Raw genomic sequence first — 19,990 nt, 5'->3', positions numbered from 1 at the left:
TAACACAATCTCAATTTTTTTCATAAACTGCGGCAGTTGTAACATTTAGGAACTTTAGATCTGTGGGTAAAACCTGAACTTCTAACCTTGAAAAGGAACTGAGCAGTGTTTCGGGCCCAACGCTCAACCAGTGCTTCAGGTTTCCTAGTGATTTCAGCTAAAATGATGAATTATAAACCAGTCCTTGGCTTGCAATTTAAATATTTTAGCTATCTGTCACACAGCAATCTCAATCATTTAAACATTGTGTGGGCATACACCAAAAACAACAGGTGAGGAACTGGACTTTAAAAAAAAGCAAGATGCTGCATTAAGTGCAAAAGGGGAGAAATTAAATGGAGTGTTAGAATATAACTTAGATGTTTAATGTTCAGATTTAACAAGCTCTCAAGCAGTGCTTGAAGCAGGGATTAAATCTAATTCATGAATCAAGCAAAACTCGAAAAACTCCATGACAGAAATGTCATACTTCTTTGCGCTGGAGGTTACTAACAGCACATAAGTGACTTCTAGGCAGCAGAAGATGATGAGAGCAGGGGCTGCATCTAACAGCCTTCTGTATCTGCAGCTACTCAGGGCGAGCAAAGCTTTCCTGTGTGCACAAATGAAACACTGTATTACAGAATAATGAATCATTTAGGTTGGAAAAGACCATTAAGATCATAAAGTCTAACCGTTAACCCAGCACTGCCAAGGCCACCACTAAACCATGTCCCTAAGCATCACATCTATGTGTCTTTTAAACACCTCCAGGGATGGTGATTCCACCACCCCCCTGGGCAGCCTCATCCAATACTTGACCACCCATTCGGTGAAGAAATTTTTCCTCATATCCGATCTAAACCTCCCCTGCCACAACTTGAGGCCATTCCCTCTTGTCCTGTCACTTGTTACCTGGGAGAAGTGACCGATCCCCACCTGCCCACAGCCTCCTCTCAGGCAGCTGTAGAGAGCGATAAGGTCCCCCCTGAGCCTCCTCCTCTCCAGGCTGAACACCCCAGCCCCTCAGCCGCTCCTCATCAGACTTGTGCTCCAGCCCCTTCCCCAGCCCCGCTGCCCGTCTCTGGACACGCTCCAGCCCCTCCAAGTCCCCCTGGCAGTGAGGGGCCCAAAGCTGAACACAGGATTCCAGGTGCGGCCTCACCGGTGCCCAGTACAGGGGGACGGTCACTGCCCTGGTCCTGCTGGCCACACTGTGTCTGACACAAGCCAGGGTGCTGCTGGCCCTCCTGGCCACCCGGGCACACCGCTGGCTCACGTTCAGCCGGCCATCACCCAGCACCCCCAGGCCCTTTCCCACCAGGCACTTTCCAGCCGCTCTGCCCCAGCCTGTAGCGCTGCCTGGGGCTGTTGTGACCCAAGGGCAGGACCCAGCACTGAGCCTGGTTGAACCTCATACAGTTGGCCTTGGGCCATCGCTCCAGCCTGTCCAGACCCCCCTGCAGAGCCTTCCTGCCCTCAAGCAGATCAACACTCCACCCCAGCTTGGTGTCATCTGCAAAGTTACTGAGGGTGCACTCGATCTCCTCCTCCAGATTACTGATACAGACACTAAACAGGACTGGCCCCAACTGAGCCCTGGGGAACAGCGCTTGTGACCTTCCACCAACTAGATCTAACTCCATTCACCACATCTCTTTGGGCCCTGTCATCCAGCCAGTGTTTTACCGAGCAAACTGTACACTCATCCAAGTAGCCAGTTTCTCCAGGAGAATGCTGTGGGAAACATGCTCCAAACATTTCTTCATTAGAAAGATCCTAATGTGTCCTCCCCAGCTTCTGCAACTCTGTAAAGGGCTGAGACAGAAGCATGGAAGGGACTAAATAAACACAGCACTAACCACATACCTACAGGGATACTCGGTCTCATGTGTCATCACATGACAAAGTGATACAGGAGCTTCCCCAAGATAGTATGGGCAGGGCATCACTGCCTGTTACAACATGATTTCACCTCACATTACTGCCTTTAAATTGCTAATAGTCTCTTACCGGCTGAGTGACACAACTGGGCGCGGCAGGCTCACTTTCACCACCAGACTGGGAGTTTTGACATGGGCTCAGCCTCTGTCATGACGCAGAATGAGGACAGAAGGAAAATTGCCAGGGTACTTTGCGGCAAGGGCAGTGCAAATTAGCGTGCAAGTTTTGTTACTGCAATTATAATGCCTTTTAACAGGCAAGATGCACATCCTTGAAATGCTTTGACAGAGCTTAAATTTCGTCTATAAAGTCCAGATTACTTGATGTCCTTCATTTTTCTCTTCAGTTAGGTTAATACAAAAGGCTGCAAGGCTTCTGTTTTATTTTGCTCTCTTTGAGCAGGATAAAAGCAACATTCCCAGTTTTATTTTCCCTAATGGTGGGATGCAGTGTTGTGGCCATATTCATCCTTCCAGCTCAGAAGCTGGCTTGGAGCAGGTTGCTGTGGTTTCTCAGGCTGTCCTTTGCTGGGCATTACAAAGGAAGTGTCTCCTTTGGACAAATGCTTCAAAGGACAATTGCTTGGAGAAAGCAAACATCATTCAGAGCAGATCCATCTTGGCAGATCTATACCTGCATTACCATAGGAACTAAGCTACTCCCAAATATTTGGCAGTGAAAGCGTACAACCAAAATGGGAGTGAGCCTGCTACTGTACATAGGAGGCATACTGCTTGTAGTGTACCTTAAAATGTGTGTCACATCCTCCTTCAAGTGTGCTAGGAAGCTTCTGTCCACACTTGGGGGAACACAAATAGTAAAATGCACATGGGAAGGTAGATAATATGATGTCCTGAGTTCAGGGACCAATTCTACCCCTGGTCCTCCCTTTTTGACCTGGGACAGGGAATCTTTCCTCTCCCCATCACTGAAAGAGAATAGCTTTGAACAGAGGATATTTGTCCTTAACTCCCTCTCCTTTGCCAAAACAGATCCCTAATCCTTAAGTGGTAAGAGTAAGGTGCTCCCCAAGGCACACTCCCCCTCCTCCTGCAGGTGAACATTCACTAAGGTTCATCTCTGTGCCTCAGGCTCATGGCTTTGCAGAGAGCTCATGGTCTGGCTGGTTCTTGCTCCAGATCCAGCCCCAACCGAGAAAGAATGCAAAGAATGTGGGGAAATGGAGCAAAAGTGATCACCCACAGTAAAGGATGAGCCAGGAGAGGGCTTTTTGTCTTTCCATGCCTAACTCCAGCTGGATGGATGTCAGAGGGATAGGAGTTATGTATAGTGCATTTCACAAACTTGCTCTGAGTTTAATAGCGTTGAGATGAACACTGAATACACAATGAACAATAATAACCGCGTCCAGCTGGGAATGGCAATTCCCTCTCTCCAGCACACTCAGAGAGCTGCTTAAGCCTAAGGACTGGTACAACAGTAGAACTACAGTTTAAAACACTAATACAGAAATGAAAAGGGGCGATACTGCCCATTCAGATGTGGCTCAAGCCACGGAGGCACAAGTTTTTCTACCTCCTCCTTTTTGGCCTTCTGAACCAAGAAAGAGATGAATACTACTGAAGGAAGGATGCCAACCTTGTCTTCACCGAGGATCCTTGTAGGAGAGCTTGTAGACTAGTGTGAACTAGGCTTGCTCCTACAACTAATGTTACTACTGCGAACTGGCAAAGATTTAAACCCAGTTTGGAGGCAGATTGAGTAAGCTGTTGGAGGTATCTAACGCTTTCAGAATAACAGTGAAGTCCATTCTTCTTCTGAAGATATCCCACATTCTTCTGCTGACATGCCAACTTACTTTGCCAGCTACCCATTTTTTCCTGCAGCCATGACTTGCCTTCTTGCACTCTGGCAAGCAGCCCAGTGCTGGTCTTTGTGTTCTATCTGGCGGCAAGCTGATTTGCCACCACAATCTCATAATGAAGCCTGGAGCTGATGACCTTTTGAGAAGACTGCCTCTTGGCCACATCACTAGCAAGTGTCTAGTGCAGGAAAAAAGCAGATGAGGGATACAATGCTAGTTAGGACCCTCACTGGTCCTAACCAAAATGGTACCAGGGCATCAAGAAAAGGTAACATGGCCTGCTACTGCATAGTGTTACTGAAGACCTGACTGCTCCAGTTCTTTCTGAATCCCAGCTGGAGCTTGGCTCTACCTTGTAGACTGGGGAAGGGACCATTCCAAAGGATATCATATGGTACATTACATCGTACATGTTCAGAGACTATAAAAATACCTCTCTTCAAAACAAGTAAGATTGCAGACAACAAGAAATCTGCTCCATTCCCCCCAGAATGCCCTTTGACATAGCATAGAATCATTTAGGTTGGTAAGGACCTTTAAGATCATCAAGACCAACTGTTAACCCAGCACTGCCAAGCCTACCAGTAAACCAGGTCGCTAAGAACCGCATCTACACATTTTAAATACCTCCAGAGATGGTGACTTAACCACCTCCCTGGGCAGCCTGGCCCCAATACTTGACAACCCTTTCTGTGAAGAAATTTTTCCTAATATCCAACCGAAACCTCCCCTGGCACAACCTGAAACCATTTCATCTTGTCCTGTTGCTTGTTACTTGGGAGAAGAGACCAGCACCCCCAGGCCCTTTCCCACCAGGCACTTTCCAGCCGCTCTGCCCCAGCCTGTAGCGCTGCCTGGGGTTGGTGTGACCCAAGGGCAGGACCCGGCACTGAGCCTGGTTGAACCGCATGCAACTGGCCTTGGCCCATCGGTCCCAGCTGTCCAGATCCCTCTGCAGATCCTTCCTGCCCTCCAGCAGATCAACACTCCTGCTCAACATGGTGTCATTTGCAGACTTACTGAAGGTGCACTCAGTCCCCTCATCCAGATTATTGGTAAAGCTTATTGCCTCCTCCTCCACTGAGCTGATAGCTGAGCCCAGATGATAGAGCATTATTACATCAGCCAAAGAAATCCACAACTAAGGGAAAACCACATCAGCTGGAAGGAAAAGTTCTTTTATTCTAACAGTGCTTACTGAACAAGGGGACAAAAACTTCTAGAGACATGTCGCTGGCTTACAGTTTAATTGATGCCCTCAGCTTTGAGCCAGCATAAATTATTATTATGAGGGAAATCGCTGAGCTGAAGCTATGCAGACACTTGCCAAAGGAAAGCAATTCTGACAGTTGCTATAGGGAATTCTCTGCAGCTTTCCTGTCATTTTGCAGTGTACTTCATGCTGACCTGCTTGAATTAAATGAACTTATGCCAAAAGTAGTGCTCTCCCTTAGCTGTGCACCGACACAGCTCTCTGGTGGTGCTCATACTGGGAGGCAGTGTGCTTGTACCTAGTCTGGGGCCAGTATCCTGGAAGAATAGGATGTATCTTTCCTCCTCTGCCCTTATCCTTGTTAAAATCTGATTTTGCCTGCTAGCAAGAAACTTGACAGTGTCATCCTTCAAAGTGAGGAGAGCATAAATTTGCCCACTTACTAATTTGCCTTTCATGTACTTTGCTACCCCATAATGAAAGCAGCCATCGACCGCCCTAACAGAGACTCATACACCCCCTGAAGCCTCTCTCCAGTTAATAGCCTTCTACCCTCCTGCTCCTTCCCTGGATATCTAAAAATCCATGCCATGTTTAATGAATTTCAGCTTGAGTTACCAGAGAAGCTCTGCCTTTATACAACAGGCCCAAGGGACCAGCAAAAATTTGGGAAGATGAAATTCTTGCAACTTTGGATTTGTTTAGGTCTGGAAAGAGTCTGTGAGAATGAAGACCGAAACCTGAGGAAAAGGCAAAAGGACATCTGCACTGGGTTAATGCTTGTAAGTTGGAAAGTAAATTCTTGTTCTTCTCCTTTGTGATTCCCCAGAGCATCAGTATAATAAAGAGAAGAGAGACAGAAGAGGGCAGGAAAAGGGCCAATACGCTATAGCACAACAGTTCTTGGGGATCATGGAGGGGCAGAAAACCCTCCTAAAGCCCATGGGTTTTAATACTCCTAACTGCTTTTCAGATGCTTAATAATGATTTTTGCTCAATGTTTAGCTCTATGTACTCCTTGCTATTTATTAAAAAAATCACAGAAAATATATTTCCATTCCACAGAAAGTGCAATGAATTCTGCACAAAATGTAAAAGGTACACATGAATCATGACAACAGTATTCCATACACAAGAAGACATGCAATAAGCTTGACTAATCCTTTATACAAAGACATATCTGTTTTTCACAAGTGGCTGTTCGAGTCACACCAGGAGCACAATGCATTTCTGACTCCATGCCCCCAAGAACACACAGCATTTCTGTGAGGCTCCTTATCTGGCTATTCAGGGCATTCGGCTCATGTATCCACCACCACTTCCCACATCTGCACTAGACCCTCTTTTTTTTCCTTACAAAGTTACTGCAAAATGCACTCAGCAGTAAGACACTAATATTTCTGTCCTGTCTCGACCTCAGCATTGGTGTTTCCCATCCAACCATGCTTCTTCCAAATCATATTTCATTGTCCTCATAAAACTACTCAGGCCACAGCACAAGGGACTGTTTTGCTATCTGAGTGCAGGACAAAAGACTGAAATGAAGCAGCATCCTCCAAATAACCAGAATAAATCTACAGAAGACACCAGGATTAGGCCGATTTGTTCCCACGAGGATCTGTGCTGCGTCCTCTGTTTATCTACAAAATGTACCCTGCACAACCAATTAAGGCTTCTTCAAGCTTGGGACCTTGGAACTGATCTTATTTAATACTTTCATTAACGACCTTGGCACAAGAAAATGAAAACATGCTAATGAAACTAGAGCATATCACAAGATTCAAAGGCTGTGTCAGTGCAGAGAAAGATCAGAGTATTATACAGGTGGAGTAAAAGTAAACCAGACAGGATAAACTGAAGATCATGGAGTATAAAGTCATGTATTTAGGGATTAAAACCAGAATTTCTGCTACAAATTTAGAACCAGGATTTCTGCTATAAATTTAGGAGCTTATAATTTAGCAGCAAAATAGGAGCACCCGATACTTCTTGCTAAACACAATCTGACAACCCCTTGCTAATGTGAAGCTGAAACCAAAGTGTGATGCCAAGAGGTTTAAGAAGAGTCTTTTTCACCAGTAATAAAGGGAACGTGCTAGCACTGAAAGTCCTACTGGGACCTTGCTGGCATACTCTAAGACACGGGGGGTGGGGAGTGGGGTGTTGTGTTGAACAAAGACAAATTCAGGCTGAAGAGGTACTGGGGCTCTTTTGGTCAAGGGAAGGAAGGAGATGCAAAGGGACTAGCACATAGGACATTTAGCCTACACTTGTGCAGGCAGCATGAATGAATTGTAAGGTAGGATTGCAGCATTTGAGGCAGACGCAGCCAACCAGGCATGCTCCTGCCTTGAAACATGCACAGAATTTACTCTCACGCTTCAGTGAACAAGCACAGAGCCTTTCACCATCACTCGTACCGCCTTCCCAAAGGTACCCCCAGCATACTTCTGCTGTTCATAATTAAAGACAGACCTAAGAGGGGAGACAGGCCTGCAGGAACAACTCCCTCAGAAGCTGCCTTAGTGAAATATTGAAAAGCAAGTGGATCTTCCTTGCCAAATTGTACTAGACATAGCCATCTCCTTCCAATAATGAAACACTTCTTTTTGTTCAGATTTCTCAGCTGGGACTCCTATCCTTGTATTTTGATACCTGATCCCATTTTTCCCCATCTGTTCACACATTCTCTCCCCCCACACCCCCATTCCCTCTGCAAGCTGCCTACGTGCATCTGAGGGATGAGATGAACTACTGAAGGGAATGTCTCACATCAGGCTCTTGTACTTAAAAATGGGCATTGAGTGGCTTTTTTGTAATGAAGCAGCATCAATATTTCAGCAGCATGAGAAGAGTGGAATGCCCATAGCTGAATAGGAGCCAGGCAATCATTCCAGAATGCAAAAGATGCCAAGACTTTTCATCCTGTGTTGAAGCTTTCGGAATATAACACAGCAAAGAGAACAGAGTTCCCAGGGATTGTGGACTTCCATACTACCCTATCCTTGTTGAATGAGCCATAGTGATGATGAGCTATGTGCAGAAATACCCTTTTCCTGTAAGGACTAGAAAGACAGATGGAAGAAAGAGAAAAAAAAAAAAAAAAAAGTACAGAGAGCTTTACATTGATCCCAGTGAAATCCAGTCTGCTGTGTACAATCTCCAGTGCGCCAGTCAGGCTTATGCATATTGTAGAGAGCAGAACATGCACGCACCAATTACCTTAGCCCACACTTCAGCTCCCACCCAAGCGGTCACCTGCTCTGCTCCTGAAACTCCTACAGGTTTCTTGGAACCACCCTGAGATTCCGATGCCACCACAGCTGCTCACAGAACAAATTTTTATCCAAACTGGTTCAAACTTCAACCAATGCGAAAGTCTACAGTGGCAAGAAGATTTTTTTTTTAGCTGCCTTCTCAGCTGCATCAAGTTGTGCCGTTGTCACTGATGTAATCAAAAAAGTGGGAATACAGTTTTACTTTTTACTCAGGCCAAGGATTAACGGCACAGTGCCTAAAGATGCAGGCTACTGCTCGATGTCCTGACTAATGATCTGGAAAACAGAGTGAGCAGAGAAAGTTTACAAGTGACACACTGTTATTTACCAGTCAAACGGAAGCCTGAGATGAGGTTGTAAAAAAATTGCATACAGACAAATGCTGACTGAATGGACAACACAAAACAAAGGAAACTCCATGTTACCGAGTACAGTCTTGGAAGAAATCATTTAAGTATTGATGTGGTCAGCAAAATAAGAACATTTGCACAATGTTCAGCAACACTCTAAAAAGCTGACAGAAGGAAGCACTGGACAGAGGAAAGTCCTGAAAGCATTAAACCACTGCCTAAATCAATATAGTCTCACCTTGCAAGCAGTGTTCAGCACCAAGTCTCCCATCACAAAGATATCTAAGAAAAAGAAAGTGTCCACAGCAGTATAATAGAAGAATTTCAGAAGCAAGGATGGACTAAATGAGATTGAACAAATCCTACAATAGGCTTACAAGAAAAATCTTCAAGCAATTAATTAAATACAAAAGACACACACTCACAACAGGCAGCACTTTTCTCTGATTTACACCAGATGAAAATCCAGCCTTATCCTTTTAATGTGAATCAAAGGGAGTTTGTGCTCTGTGAAAGCAAAGCACTAAATGATTCTTGATGACAATCACCCTACTTATCAGGCCCTGCAACTACTGTTTGTTCAAACCAATTAAACAGCTGTGTGCCAAGAATAACAATAAACCCAGTTGCACCAGCAATACAGAATATTCCTCTCCACCTGAAGAAATGTATGACTTTGAATGGAAGTGTGTAAGTATGATATAAAAGGGGAAAATATGGAGAATTCAGCTCCCTAAAAAATACACTTTGTACAGTATGAAATTTAGCCCTACGTACAGACCTGATGACTGCTTATGTGCCTTCTGAGTGAACCTGAACATAATTAGTGTATTGTCTTTATATTGGTCCATCAGGAGTAAATTTCAGCCATTGTGAATATTCATCAAATTGCTCTCATATTTGTAGACTTTGGCTTATGTTCAACCTATTTAATTTTATTTAGTTGCTTAAGGATCTGGAAAGAGACCCCTCCAGAGGCTATGTGATAGGAAGGATTGTACCCTGGAAATGCTTTCCGCAGGCTACAAATTGATGCTAGGACTACCATGCACAAAAATTCAGCAACTTGGAGTGATGCCTACCACAGAGAAATCCATGTCTGTCTTGCCGTGGAGTGTACTAAGAAAGTATTGGGAAACAGACCTGACATTTCCAGGATACACCTTTCTATAAGGGTGACCTTATTACAGCCTTTCAATATATAAAGGGGCTTATAAGAAAGACGGAGAAGGTCTTTTTACCAGGGCCTGTAGTGACAGGACAAGAGCAATGGTTTTAAACTGAAGGAGTGTAGATTTACCTTGGACATAAGGAATCAGTTTTTGAAGATGAAGGCGTTGAGGCACCGGCACAGGTTGACCAGAGAAGCTGTGGATGCCCCATTCCTGGAAGTGTCCAAGGCCAGGCTGGATGGGGCTCTGAGCAACCTGGTCTAGCGGAAGGTGTCCCTGCCCATGGCAGGGAGGGGTGTGACTAGATGATCTTTACAGGTCCCTTCCAACCCAAACCATTCTGTGATTATGATTCTATAAGAATAAATACATATTAACTAAATAGCCAGTGAAGTACTTCTAATTATTCAATTGAATTGTTTCATAAGTCTCCAAAAGGGGTTCCTGATTCCCCTGTAAACTTGTCATAAAGCTGGAGAATTAATTATTTCTAAAATGATTGCTCATTGTACAAAATCTTTGTTATTTCACATCACTACTACACAGACTATGTTTGTCCCCACCATACCTAAATCTTATCTGGGCAGTTACCTAACCAAGCCTATCAGTTACAATACTCTCCTATGGAAACAATCTTTTTCATTTATGATTTTTCCATCCTCAGCAATGACTACCTGCCAATTCTAAAGAATCTTGAATCCAATCACCTTTACCAAAGGACCATTTTCTTACAAACATACTTGGAATCAAGACAAGCTATTTGAAATGGTAGAACTATCTTATAGTTCAAAAACCTCAACACAACAGGGTGCTGGTCTAAAAAGAAAGTTGGCCCATTATGATACCATCTCTGAAGCCTTTCAGGCTTGAGAGGTACATCTGATGGCCACTTTCTATCTAAAGGATTTTTTTAAAAAGAGAGAGACTATGTGGAGGAGTGCGGCAGAAATTGACTTGCATGAAGCAAGACCTGATGCATTTGGCACACTGGACAAAATATATCATATTTGGGGAAACAATGTGCGCAAGCCACAGATTTTAATGATTCTTAAGAAGGAGGCATTGACTGTCACCTTGAGAAGGATGAATTTTTTTAGTTTGTTTATAGAAAGTTTGCTTCTGATAAGTTCTAGGAAAATGTCTTTCCAGGTTCTCTCCTCATGCAGCATTTTTCATGATTCTGATACAGTTTCCAGTATATGTTATAGTACAACAGCTACAATAATAGCCACAACAAATTTTTTAAACTATGCATACTAACAAGGAAAACCTACTTACAATCAATGTCAAAAACTTTCTCCATGTTTCATATTATATAGCCAGACATTTCTTTGATATTATGCACATTGATTCCATAGTACGGGAAAGACTGAGATTTTATGTATTTATTTTCAGGGGAAATTTTGGACTGAAGCCAGGAAACAACAGCTGGTCCTGGTCCAGAGTTATCTGCTGAAACATGAGGAGGGACTGCTGGAAAATTAATGATCAATAAACCTGCTTTGAAAAGTTTCTTGTGTTGGAGACAAGGAAGAGACAGGAGAGATCACTCTACATTTAAAATAACCCACCGAGATAAAAAAATGGCAAAATGGGGATTTGAAAAGAGATCTCACATACCAGATGAGTGCTTTCATTACTATTGTAGAAATATGGTTTCTTTCTTCATTAGAAAAGTTCTGCAACCTTCCTCTGCAGGGTAAGAAGCCTGAATTCCTGAAGAGTTTGACAGGGGAGGACATTCACTTCCTACCCGGCTCTGATGACAGCAGCATGGGAACAATAAAGCAAACTGGCCAACCAGTACTCCTCTGACGTCGCACCCAGGAAAGTAAGACACCGTCTCTCCAGGAAAACATTTGAATACAATGGGTAAGAAAGGTGGTAATCTGTGATGCCAGAAAAAGAGATTTATGAAATATTTGATACATTTAACATAACATTTTATACCAAAGCTTTCCCATTAATTACCTTATGGTTTTAATGATCCATGCATAGCTTTTAAGCACAGGGAACGATTTATAGAAACATTGTATTTAAACTTACATAAATTAGATCACTTAATAGAATTGCCTGTTCTTAAGAAGGGGAGCAATGCTAACTACATAGCACTAACATCTAACCTTTCAAAAACACTTTACTGAAAGTTACACAAACATGAATAATTTGAGAAGAACAGGAACCGTTTAGCTGCTGTGGGAGGGATCCCACAAAGAAGCAGAATGAAATAAATACTAGGATTTAATTACAGCTTTTCTGTGTGTTCTATTTGAAAGTCTCCAGTGTTCAAATACATGGAAATTAGATCTGAAAACTCCTCCCAGCATCACTGGTTAACATTGTGAACATCTAGCACCTCCAGACAAAACTCCTCATGTATTCATCCATGGATCAGGACCACATGCGAAGCTCTCTATTCAGAAGTATCTCCCACTGCAGAGATGTCACTACCTCCCAACACAGCAAACAGTGTTTTATCTTGTTCTTTTGGGGACTATATGTTGTAAGTGTAGCTCTTTACCTCATCAGAAAGCTCTACCGTCTCATTAGCAGCAGAACATGTACAGAGAGGAGGGATGCCTCTCTCATTTTGGTTTCTCCAGAAGGCAAAACTTGCCGTTGGTAAGCTCATCCCACTAATGTAGGAGGCAACCCATTGCCTAGATACCTCTTTCACTGGTCTGAAGCTTTTTTCCCTTGCTTGTAACTACATGGATGCTCATGCTGTGTATCTGAGGCTTCCTACAACATTAATGGAAGAAATTGATACAATTTGCATTAGCACAGGCCACCGTTAAGCAGCTTCCTTATAATGATGGCAGATAAGTACAACAGTGATAAAATATTTCAGTAAAGCAAAGATGCAGTATGTTAACTGCCAAAATTAATCCGGTTACTAAAGATCCATGTATAGTGTCCTGTTCTTGTCCCGTAAAAGAGCATTTCAGTCTAAAGTATGTATATATGTGTATATATATGCACATGCCATTCCCTTCTTCCACTGAAGGATTATTTCATTCTATCTATAAATCACTATTAATGGTGTGCCAGGTACATAATCATAACTAGCTAGAGATTTAACATGCACTTTTCATATTCCTCAGATTTCTGATCTTTGTACAAGGAAGACAGTACAGAGTCCTAATTAAACTCATAACCAAGAACCTTGTCATTACAAATTGCAAGGAAAAATTCAATCCTTCTGCCACACTGAGCTGATGGAAGAGCAAGAACTTTTCAAAACTGAGGTTTAAAAAATACCTTACCTTTTAAACAGACTTCTGAGGCTTACTACAAGTTTTATTTTAGCCTATAAAGTTCCCATGAGAAAGGATAGCTATATCACATCTTCCCACAGCTATCTCTGGTTAACTGCTTGACTACCTTCTTTCCACCTCTGTCTTTTCTGTCCTCTCCCTTTCATTCCTTATTATTCCTTATTATTATTATTACTCTTCCTTATTATTGGTCCCTTATCAGGCACTGTATTTCAGAATAAAAATGGCTCGCTTTCTAGAACAGAGTTTCCATGTGAGAAATTACCCCAGCTTACCTCCAGGGTACAGGTATAATTGTTCATGATTCCTTTAACAATCAGTTTCCCTGTACAGACGAACACTTGACCTTCAAATATCCATCAGCCTTAATATTATATGGCCTAGAACAAAAAAGTATGTTTAGATTATATACATTAGGTGCTTTCAGATCAAATGCTTGTCTATTTTTCCAACTGTTAATTGATCTAGTACAAGATACTGCCTCTCTGCACCAGTTTTGCCTGTTGACATCCCTGGCCCATCACAGCTACACCAGTTTAGATAACCAACCTAACAAGAGTGGCCTGCAGTGACCTGCCTGCAGAACCTGATGCTTTCTTACAACCTCCCCACGCTCCTACCTATACCTCCAACACCCCCTTTCCAGCCCCCATTGTGCAATCTGTTTGACTGACGTACCTTCTCCTGTTTGGATAACTTGCTCGTATGGCAGCTGCAGAGGAAGGAGAAGACAGAGATAAAAAAAAAGCAGAAAGTGCAGAGATCAAAGGCACAACAGACAGAGCTCTCCCTGAATTTACTAAACAACTGATGAAGCCTTTCCAAGCACCAGTGGACCTTTATGCTTGTTCCCTAGTGCCCCCTTCCCCTCCAATACGTCTTGGTCCCTTAAAGACATGCTAAATGTGTGCAGGGTTTATGCTCTCTGCCCTCTGCATTTCATTTTTGCCTTGTGCATCCATTCCCACTACCTGCTTTCTCATTTGTCATGACCACTGGCAAAACAGCAGAAAAGCCAAAAATCTATACATATCTGTTGCAATATAGATATTTTCTGAAACCAGCAATCTCATAGCACCACAATAAACTGTTCATGGATGACTGACTTTAATGGTCCACTACCATATATTGGGTAATTTTTCTTAGATAAAAGCAAGTCATACAATTAGAAAAGGGAACCAGTTACTTGTAATAAAAGAATAATCAAATCACCATTAAAAGAAAATTAGCTGCATTTATCTTAATTCTAGGGGCCCTACTGTTGCCTCCTGATAGGAGGATAAAATTTACTTGACAATCTCAGTGACTTTCACCACTTCTGTTTATTCATGCAAAAGGGGGCTCTTTATTATATTTTGCCGGAGCAAGTTGCATTTAACTAAACAAAAGCTGTTAAAAGACTGTTTGGTGCATTTCTGTAAAAAAAAAGACACAGCTCAACTTTCAGGGACACCATTGAGCTCCAGCTGGCTCCTCTGTCCTCCCACTTGCAAGTCACACTTGCTGGGACAGAGCCAGGGAAAACAAGAGAGAGGCTCAAGGGAGATCTGCAAACTAGTCCTGTTTGGTTTGGGGCCTGGGGCTATTCCTGGAGAGGAATCCCCTGTTCCACTCCTCCACAGGTGTCTCGTGGCAGCTGCAGCACAGTGAAGCCCCAGGGCTTTGGAACCGCTTCAGAAGAGGTTCACTGGACCTACTTGGGACCAGAACGGACAAACTTGTATTTTTTATGCCAACAGCATGAAGAAGGGAATGGTTCTGTTTAGCCAGCATCCTCCCTCCCTCGCCGGCCATCAGGACGAAAGGAAAGGTGTCTGAGGTGGGGAGGCAGCTCACCCAGGTAACATAGGTCTGACTCTGCTCCCCAGGGCCTCTTCCACTTTTCAGCACCACATGCCATGGAAGGAAAGGATGCAGAGAAACCCTGTAACATTTGATAAGGTGCGATATATCACACTCCCAGAAAGAGGATTGGAACTTAACATCAACTACCATAACAGTAAGAGGGAAGAAAAAGTGTCAGACAAAAGCTGAGACGTTACTACCAACATGATCAGCAGCTACTCCAGCATATCAGACTACAGCAGCATTTACCCTGCAGCAGATATCAATATTCATCAATATCATCCTTTACCAGCAAAGCCCAAACTACTCTCAGCATGGAGATGCCCTTATCCTGCAGCAAGTTAAACCAGACGAATGGCACTCAGCAGCAAAACTGAGGTTCGGTGCCACCCTTCCACACTGACAGTCACCTTCCTAACCCAAGCATTCCTTGATGCCTCTTGTCCCAGCAGAAGAAAACGGCTCACATAGAAGAGCACTCACAATTAGCTACACACTCAACAACTCCTTCAGAGGCTTGTCCTCCCTGAAGCGATTAGCTTAGCCCAGCAATGAAGAAGCCATGCAAGTATTTTCAAAAAATTAGGAAGTCCTGTGGCCCTCCTCACAGCACAGTGCAGATACAATACAGAATCAGGCTAGGTAATGCTTAAAGACCTTGATCCCACTAGCTCACATTTATTTGCTACTTCCTGGACTCTGATGCTGCTTTAGCCTCTTAAATGGGTGACTTTTTATTTTTAATATAAGCAGAAAAACACTCATGCCAGCCTCTAGCACCTTTACAAAATGAACATAAAAAACAATAGTGTAACAAAATATCTTCTCCTTTTCCTCTCATTCCTAAGTCCCCAAACTAAGTGAGACATAAATAAGTACTTTACCTCGAAAAGTTGTGACCATCATTTTAGTTCTTCTGCAAAGGCTTAAACATGGATGTCTATATGAACATGCTTAGCATGTTTTTCACATTTGAGCTAGAACAGTTTAGCTGTTTCTCACAGGGAAAATCAGAGCCAATTCCAGTTTTGCCCAAGTTAACAAACTTTATTACCATTTTACTGAAGAATTCCAACACCTACAACCACTGGAGTGGCACCTTTAAACTCATGAAGAAGTTGGACTATTGGAAGTAAAGTGTTCTGCTGGTTCCAAGGAAGACTACTCAAATATGGAAAATCTAATGTGAAAACTCAATTTTAGTATGCTCAGCTGACATCTTAAAATTTGCTAGCAGAATTTCCTTAAGACTCCAGCTCTCACATAAGACTGCTAAATGTCCAGTCCTCCTAAGCAAGTCCTCTTCTCCACCCACAAGCTTTACTAGAAGTTGGAACAAGAAAAGAAGGGCAGAGGGTACAACTACCAAAAGAATGACAGCAAGGAGAACAAGATCGGGAGTGTATGGGCAGGAACTGAGCAGAAGGCAGGAGTCAGAAGGGGAGGAGATGGAATAGCAGTGTAAATTAGGGGGCAGATAATAACGCAAAGAAGAGGACAAGAAGCAGCACAGGAGCAGAAGAGAAAAGTCCTTCACCACCAGAACACTGGGCCTTTATAAACAAGAAATACATTCTCTCACCATTAAGCAAACAGGCATGAGACTAGTTGTAAAGAATCTCCATCCCACTCAAGGCAGGACACAAAATGAGTAAGTTTTTCTACTGCTACCCACGACAGGACTATTTCGGATAGTACAGGAGTATGCTGTGGATCCAAAGAACTCAGTCACGCTGTTGTTCAGGGGCAGCCTGTATAAAACCCATGACAGTAGTCTGTTTTTCGGCATTCTTTGTGTGTTTACTTTAATTCACTGTTCTATATGTTTGCTTTGTGAGATGCTACCTTAACCTGCCATGTCGCCATTGTACAGGGTGTAGGGAGGGAAGTTGCTGTCTATACCATCTCTACCTGATTTGCTACAGAGATGAAAAGCATGTGATGGAAGGGGTTGATTCTGCTGGGGGAAAAAAATATTAAAAAAATCTTATATGTATGGCAAATAACGGAGCCTTTAGAAAATTGGGTTCTAACTCTCTTGTAAAGTTCACATGTAAGTCTAAGGAATTTGCTTACATGTAGTCCTCATTTTTCTCCCACACTCCAATTGAGTAATTTGTGGTGTGAGCTGCTAAGATGCTGAATGTGAGTAGGTGCATCTGAAGTCAGTGGGAAGCGGACTTTCAGTACATGCCTAGTAGCATAAAGCATGTAGCACCCTGGAAATGAAGGTTCAGTATTTACCACTCTGGAAATTAAAGTCTTGTATTTCTCCACATAGGTACCCAGAAGTGTTGATATTTTTCATTTCCTGGACATAAGACCAGATAATGCCAACCATTTCGTAAATAGTGTGACAAGGGAAAAGTCATTAATGGTTAGTAGGATGATAGCATTCCTGAAATACTCTAAAGGAAATTAACTTTTTTTTTTTTTAATTCCATGAAGGGTAATGCTACGCAGTAAACTGTACATTAAAGTATACATGTAATGAGCAATAAAAGAAACATTAAATAGATACATAAAACTGGAAAACTTCTAGAGTTTAGCCTCCTGCTATCTCAGGCAACTACATCACATGAGCACTTTTATAAATTGATCAGGCTCCAATTTCAAAGTGGGTGGGCTTCCTGCCCTCAACACATGGGAGTTGGTCCACAGCCTCATTGCTCTGAAAGTCTGAAATCTTCTAATTCACAGTCTAGATTAATTAATGTCCATTTTACACAAATGTGTCTTCCATTTAAATAACAATTCTACATCCACATCGTTTACTTTCCTTTTGAGACAACACCAAATCTTCTTTTAACCTTCACTTTGCTAAACTAAACACAACAAATTCTTCAAGTCTCCTCTCATAAAAGCTCCCTGAAGAACATCATTCCTACTCAGCAATAGGGTTCCTCTGGGGAAACGAGCTTATGGTTATGTGATTAAAAGCACTATCACAGTGCAGTCTTAAGGCACATAAGTCCACAGGACCCAAACCTGAAAAGTGAGAAGCACACAGTAGGTCTGAAGCCACCACAAAGGCCACACAGCTGCTCTGCTCACATGTATCTGACTGTATCATGCGTGCAGTTAAGCCTGGATCCATCACACAGCTCTGTGCACACAAACTTGCTAAGCTCATCACCTCCCAACTTTTAAGATGGTTCTGCACCTCCTAATGCAACCTCTCAGCAGGTGGGACAGAGACATGAACTAAATGGTATGAGGCTAATTCTAATACCTTCCCCATTTTTTAAGGGAATCAGTGAAGGAGGTAGCCTTGATTAGGTCAGGTGTCCTTCATCAAATAAACCCCACTCATCCGTGCCTTATACGTGGAATGGTTAGTTTTATCTCTGATGGAGACATGATGTTAATCAGAAAAGATTTTGTTGCACAATTGGTCCATTTTGGTCTTCATGTGTAAATGAAGATAATCATTAGGGACTTCGGTGAAAATGAGAGTGTCCTGCTGACAAGGAAGGATAAAAAGGCAACCTAAAACCGTAGCAAGTTGCCAAGACAGTCATTTCTGGGGTAAAGTAATACATTTCCGTAATGTTTTCTGAAAGAGTTTAATTAACTTTGAAAAGGGTGTTATCAATAGGTCCTCTTTTATAACGGAATAAACACTTCCCAAACTCAAATGACAAAGAGAGTGGCTTGTCCACAGCATAGATCCAATTTCCACGTACGTAATCCCAGTCCTAGTCCAAACGCAGACCAGGAGCTTTATGAATTGAGACAGTAACATCCTGGGGTTGATTCAGAGAATTCATCATCCCACTTGGATGCTGAAGTTGCTCAGCATGACTATATTTGGTGATGCTGGAACCAGAGGTAAGAAATCACATCACCCCACACCGAGACTTGGTACGGCGCAAAGACGTTGGTGAACCAGAACCAGCCCGAGCCCTGACAGACCAGATGCATTCGATCCATGCCTGGATTTTGGATGGTGAATGCCGGGACAAACAGAACAAACCCACTGCGTCCCTACCGCATCCTCTGAGATCAGGCCTGAGGGCAGATAAAATCCCACACCTGCCAGTCAGCATTTTGGCCATATGTTGGGCAAAAGGCGCCTCATGTTTATCCATTCATAGATGGGTAACATTTTATTATTCGTATTTCACGACCATAGACCTAAAATTCCAGTCTGTGCCCATCACATCTCTGACTTCTTGAAAACTGAGGTGTAATCAAGGGGGAAGGGGGGGGGGGGGGGGGGCGTAGTAAATTTGTTGATGGCTGTTTATGTGAAATGCTCGCCTCCCCCTGCGCGGGGCCTCAGGAACGGAGCTCTCCAGGATCACCCCGGCCCTGGGGCACAGCACAGCCACCCGCGCTGGGAAACAGCTTTCGAGAACCTGCCACCGGGGACAACGCCGCGTCAGGAGCGCAGTCCCCGCGAAGCCCCGCGGGCACGGGCCGGGCCGGGGGGGCGGCGGGCCGCGCCGAGCCCCTCTCCCCCCGCGGCCGGAGCGGCCCTTGCCCCGGCGCGGCAGCTCCGGAAGAGCCCGCCGGCCGTGCCCGCTCCTCCCGCCCCTGCAGCGGGCCCGCCCCGCCCCAGCCACCGCGGGGGCAGCCGAGTAGGGCCGGGCTCGCCGCCCCGCTGCTGCGGGAGCTCCCGCCCGCCGGCCGGCGGTACCTGAGGGGGCAGGCGACCGAGGGCACAGCCGCACCGCAGGCGGCGCAGCGCGCGCTGCCCCTCCGGGAAGCGAAAGGGCGGCCGGGGCCGCGCGGCGCGGCCGCCTCACCCCCCCCCTCGCCCCGCGGAGCCCCCGCCCCGCCCGGCGCCTCCCACCCGGGAGCTCCGGCCCCTTCCCCCGCGCCCTCTCTCCCCCTCACCCGGCGCGCCCGCCTCGGCCCCTCGCACCGCCGCCCCGGCGCGCGCCCGCACCGTGCCGCGCCCCGGCCGCGGGGGGGGGGGGGGGGGGGGGGGGGGGGGGAGGGGGAGGGGGAGGGGGGCCGGCGAGGGAGGGGAAGGGGGGGGGGGGTTGTAGCAGCATCGCCATGGTGACAGTGACGTCATCTCACCCTGGATCTAATTGGAGGAAACCCCGTGGCCCCAGCCGCAGCCCACGGGCCAACCGAGCTTGTGCCCTGCCTGCG

At 44.5% G+C, this 19,990-nt stretch overlaps 1 long non-coding RNA gene across 2 annotated transcripts in view; it reads right to left on the bottom strand.

Moving 5' to 3' along the window:
• Positions 1 to 19,977, bottom strand: part of LOC121089951 — a 47,607-nt gene extending 27,630 nt beyond the window's left edge. The window contains exons 1-4 of one of the 2 annotated variants that reach the window (XR_005828431.1): positions 19,916 to 19,977; positions 13,718 to 13,751; positions 13,315 to 13,419; positions 11,382 to 11,650 (exon numbers count right to left, since the gene is read on the bottom strand). This is a non-coding gene — a long non-coding RNA (uncharacterized LOC121089951). Of the gene's footprint in view, positions 1 to 11,381; positions 11,651 to 13,314; positions 13,420 to 13,717; positions 13,752 to 19,526; positions 19,651 to 19,915 lie in introns of those variants that run through there. The other variant, XR_005828430.1, reaches the window with a different exon arrangement.
• Between the last annotated feature and the right edge of the window lie 13 nt (positions 19,978 to 19,990).

This window comes from Falco naumanni, chromosome 6 (genome assembly GCF_017639655.2).
Source record: "Falco naumanni isolate bFalNau1 chromosome 6, bFalNau1.pat, whole genome shotgun sequence".
In the NCBI taxonomy this organism is placed as follows: Eukaryota; Metazoa; Chordata; class Aves; order Falconiformes; family Falconidae; genus Falco; species Falco naumanni.
Note: the sequence above shows the minus strand (reverse complement) of the source record. Positions and strands in the feature narration are given on the sequence as shown.